Source organism: Myodes glareolus, chromosome 24, assembly GCF_982192425.1.
Source record: "Myodes glareolus chromosome 24, mMyoGla1.1, whole genome shotgun sequence".
In the NCBI taxonomy this organism is placed as follows: domain Eukaryota; kingdom Metazoa; phylum Chordata; class Mammalia; order Rodentia; family Cricetidae; genus Myodes; species Myodes glareolus.
This window is the reverse complement of record NC_142049.1, coordinates 47,096,805-47,102,323: the sequence shown is the minus strand read 5'-3', so window position 1 is coordinate 47,102,323 and position 5,519 is coordinate 47,096,805.

The following is a 5,519-nucleotide window of genomic DNA, read 5'->3' as shown; positions in this document are numbered from 1 at the left end:
TTCTTTTAAGTACATTTTATTATTTTATTTTGTGTGTATGTATGTGGACCCCAAGAATCAAACTCCAGTTATCAGTCTTGGCCACAAGCACCTTTAACTGCTGAGCCATTTGCCCCTCAACAACTATTTTCTTTTTTTGTCAATCATACATTAAAAATAGATTCAATTTTATATTCACAATCATTTAGTTTAGAGACCCTAGCAGTGGTGATGGTTGATACAAAGAATCAGCCATGGGGGAGGACAATGAATTGGAACAAAGAATGAAAATGCCACAATGGAACCCATTACTTTGCATACCAACTCCAAACATTTTTTTAAGAAAGTGCAAAATATAAAATAAAGACCATATGCCTCTCTACTTCTTTAAAGTGTATAGCCGTGAGCTGCGGTGAAGCTGAGCACACCTGGCTCTCGTCACCATTCATTGGGAAGTCTTCTCTCTCCTGTTCCTCAGCTGAATGTGAGCCAGGTCTCATAATTACATCATACGAGGCTTTGTAAGAAGCAGATTTATGGTTCCGAAGAGATGGCTTCTCATCAGTTAAGAGCACTCACTTCTCTTACAGAATCCCTGAGATTGTTCTCAGCACCCACATCTGCCAGCCCACAGCTGCCTGTAACTCCAGCTCCAGGGGCTCTGATGCCCTCTTCTGGTCTTCACCATACTATTTTCTTCATTAGCGATAACTGTTCTGAGTAGGGTTCCCTCACATCTTCTGGATGATTCTGCCTTCCTCCAGAGAGAATAGCTGCTATTTCTGGCAGTCAGTGTATTTATTATGGCACGGGATGATCTTGGTCCACTTGGGGATGGAGCCAACAAGAAGCTGAGCTTCATCTTGGTGAGGCTGGTCTACTCCCAGGTCATCTCTGCTCTCTCTGTAGTGAAGCACGACTAATGAAAACTCAGAGACAGATATTGGAGTTCTACCTGAAGGTCAGAAAAGCAAAACATCCAGTCACTGGCTCTTACCTCTACCTCAGTCCGAAATGGCGATCCTGCCTCCAAAAATCTCAGAATAAGACTGAGTCTGAGAGCTGTCTCCTACTGTTTTATACTCCTCTCTAGTTCTGGGGTTAAAGGCATGCACCACTACTGCCCGGTTTCTATGGCAAGCTAGTGTGGCTACTGGGATTAAAGGTGTGTGTTATTGATGCCTGGTCTGTCAGGCTTGCCAGTGGGGCTGGTTTTTTTCTCTTATCTTCAGGTAAGTTTTATTTAATAAAGTACAAATGAAATGCCACTACAGTGTAGCCCCTCTAGGGGTCCCACAAAGTGTACATTAGGGGACCTGGCTCTCTCATCGCTCTCCCCACCCCCTCCACAGTGATATAAAATCATGGCTCAGTTTCTCAACTGCTACTCTCACCTCAGATTCTCAGCCTCCAAGCCATTGCTTGCTTGCTCCAGGGAAAGGGGGAGTGCCTGTAGAACCTCTTGGATTCCTATCCGGGCCCTTTTGCGTTTCTGTTGCTCTGGAAGCTCTCCGATGACTTGAAGCATATTTTTAAAACAAAACAAAACAAACAAACAAAAACAAAATACACTTTCTGACAGCTTTTCTAGTTGAGGGAACTGGTCAGAAGCAGCTTGGCAACCTTTCTGTGGAAAACAGCTTGGCCTCTGTTCCGCCTCACTTACTCTGACGTGGTCCCTGCTGTGAGGACTCTGCTGAGGGGGCTCCGGAAGCTCTGCTTTCCTGTACTAGATTACTTCATTTGGAGAAGCGAAAGAACCCCTGAAATTCAGGTTTAGTCCCACTTTTTGCCTTGGGAACACAGCACTTGCTCAGTCTTAGGTAGGCAAACGGACAGCCTGAAGCAAAAGCTGCGCCTCCCGAAAGTTCCACAACCTCCCCCAGCAGCGCCACCAATGGGGACCAAGTGTTCAAATACCAGAGTCAATGGGGACATTTCTCATTCAAACCATCTACTCCCCACATTCCTTAAAATTGGTCTGTAAGCAGCTCTGCTTTGCACCCCCTCCCACATCAGGATTTTAAAGGTCCAGCCCAGGGCTAGGGATGTAGTTTAGGGTTAGTGTTTTCTTCTAGCTTGTATAATGCCTTGGATTCCACCGGAAGCGCCACAAAAGGAAGTCCTCTACTATGTACTGAGAAAAACAGGCTTTAGCGTCAGAGCCTTCTTCCTCCTCTAGGACTGAGACTAGAGTTCATTTGCTTCTTTAGCTCCTTACACCCCTCCCCCGCTCACTAGAGGCTTGGTCTCCTTGAGCACCTAAGTGGCAGGTAGTAGAGAGCTGGAAGAAGCAGGAAAATTCTTGTTGGGCGAAGTGTTGTGAGGCACCAGACCTTCCTGCTCTTGTTAAGTATTAATGTCAGTTCACCCTGTTTTGGGTGGTTTGCAAGACCTCAGTATCTCTTGATGTTGGTGTCTCTCTCTGAGTAAGAGACTTTTAGCTTCATCTCTATCAGTCTCTGGGGATCTAGTGGCCAACTGTCCCATGGTTATCATTTTATACCTCTAAATTCTCTCCATCAGAGTCTAAGACTCGGGTAGTGCTGACTTTGGCAGAGACCTCCCCCCCATCCCCGGGTCTCAGGCTCTCTGAGCCATCAGCCCTGGTCTGGTGGCTAGGTATTGCATTTCTCATCATGAGCCAGACTTTCCCCAATTCAGATGTTTTTTTTTGTTTTTTTTTTCTTTGCCCCATTGCAGAATCTTTCCTTGGAGCTGAAATGGGTGGGGTTCACATCACACTCTCAGCCTCTTTTCCGCTCGGGATCTCTTTCAGCCTCTCTCATCTCTTAGGCAGGAATCCATCCATATTTCTCGAGATCTGCTTCACAAGTTCAGGTTTTGTTTCTCCCACCTTACTGTATTTCTTTTTTTTTTTAATTACATTTAAACATTATTTTCTTTCTGTTTTTATTTAAATAACATTTTTTTTTCATTTATTTTACATACCATCAGCTTCCCCTCCTTCCTCTCCTCTCACCCCCTCCCTTTTTCTATCTACCCCCCTCCCCATCCACTCCTCCTCCATCTCCATTTCTAAAGGGGCAGGCTTCCCATGGGCTTGCACAAAGCATGGCCTGTGAAGTTGAAGCAGGACCAGGGCTCCTACTCTTGAGGCAGGGCCAGGCATGATGCGCATGGGGAACAGGTTACCAAAAGCCAGCTAAGCACCAGGGAGAGGTCCTGCCCTGTTAGAAGCCTTACTAAGAGACCAAGCTACACAGTTGTCACACACACACACAGAGGGCCTAGGTTGGTTTCATGTAGGTTCTCAGACTGTTGGTCCAGTGTCCATGAGCTCCTGGAAGCTCAGGTCAGCTGTCTCTGTGGGTTCCCCCATTATGACTCCCTGGCTGGTACAATCCTTCCTCCCTCTCTTCTTACTCTGTGCTTGTCTGTGATCTCTGCTTCTATCAGTTAATGGATCGAGTATCTCTGATGGCAATTAGGGAAGTCACCAATCTGCTTACAGATTATTGCTGGGAGTCTTAGTTGGGGTCGTCCTTGTGGGTCCTTTGGGGGTTTCCTTGGCACCAGGTTCCTCCCCAACCCCGAAATGGACCCCCCCATCAAGGTGTCTCTTCTGTTACTCTCCCCTCCATCCTGCTTCCAACCACCTCCTGTTCCCAGCCTGCCCAACCTGCTTCCTCTAGTTTCCATCCCTCCATCCTCCCAACCCCTGCCCCCAGTTTACTCAGGAGATCTTTTCTACTTCCCCTTCCCAGGGAAATCCATACATCCCTCTTTGGGTTTTCCTTGTTATCTAGTCTCTCTAGGGCTGTGGATTGTAGGTTAGATATCTTATATTTTACTCCTAATAACCACCTATAAGTGAGTACATATCATGTTTGTCTTTCTGGGTCTGGGTTACCTCGCTCAGAATGAGTTTTTTTACTTCCACCCACTTGCCTGCAAATTTCACGAGAGTATCTTTTACAGCTGAGTAGTACTCTATTGTGTAAATATACCATATTTTCCTTATCCATTTTTTTCTCTTTTTTTCTTTTTTTTGTTGAGGGGCATCTAAGTTGTTTCCAGGTTCTGGCTATTAAAATAATGTTGTTATGAACTTAGTTGATCAAGTATCCTTGTGTTATTATTCCACATCCTATGGGTATATGCCTAAAACTGATATAGCTGTGTCTTGAGGTAGATTGATTCCCAATCTTCTAAGAAATAGTCATACTAATTTTTAAAGTAGCTGTACAAGTTTGCACTCCCACCAGCAGTGGAGGAATGCTTCCTACTCCACGTTCTCTCTAGCATAAGCTGTCATCAGTATTTTTGATATTAGTCATTCTGACAGGTGTAAGATGGAATCTCAGAATCATTTTGATTTGTATTTTCCTGATGACTAAAGATGTTCTTTAAGTGTCTTTTGGCCATTTGAGATTCTTCTGTTGAGAATTCTCTGTTTAGATCTGTACCCCATTTTTAATTGGATTATTCAATATTTTGATGTTTAGCTTCTTGAGTTTTTTATATATTTTGTAGATCAGCCCTCTGTCAGATGTGGGGTTGGTGAGGATCTTTTCCCACTCAGAGGCTGCCATTTTGTCTTATGACAGTGTCCTTTGTCTTACAGAAGCTTCTCAGTTTCAGGAGGTCCCATTTATTAATTGTCAATCTCAGTGTCTGTGCTATTGGTGTTATATTTAGGAAGTGGTCTACTGTGCCAAGGCACTTGAGATTAACTCCCACTTTCTCTTCTATCAGGTTCAATGTGGTTGGATTTGTCTTGAGGCCTTTGGTCCATTTGAACTTGAGTTTTGTGAAGGGCAATAGATATGGATTTATTTGTTTTCCCTACATGTTGACATCCAGTTATGCCAGCACCATTTGTTGAAGATGCTTTCTTTTTTCCATTGTATAATTTTGGCTTCTTTGTCAAAAATCAGATATTAATAGCTTGTGAATTTATGTCAAGGTCTTTGATTTGATTCAATTGATCCACATATCTATTTTTATGCCAATATCAAGTTTTTTTTTAATTACTATAGCTCTATAGTAGAGCTTGAAGTCAGGGATGGCGATGCCTCTAGAAATTCCTGTATTGTACAAGATTGTTAAACATTATTTAAAAAATTTTTAATACAATTTATTTTGATTATATTCTTTTCCCTCCCTCAAGTCCTCCAGGTCCTCTTCACCTCTCTCTCATTTCCTCTCAACACCCCCCACAAGAAAAACTAAAACCCAAAGGACAAAAAACCACCAAGCCATGCCACCACCACCACCACCACCAAAAACCACACATGAAACATGGAGTCTGTTTTGTGTTGGTCAGGTGCTCCTGAGCATGGGGTCCGCCCAGGAGTGCGGTTGATACACCCAGTCCACTCCATTGGAGAAAACCAATTTTTTTCCTTTCCCATGTATCAGCTGCAAATAGCTTCTTAGTTAGGAGTGGGACTTTTGTGCCCATTTCTCCCCCTCGTTGCACAGAGGCTGTGACAAACATGTACGAGACCTGAACAGATCCACCTTAGTTTGTAATATGTGAGTTATTGGCATGTATTGCTTTGGGAACTGCTGAA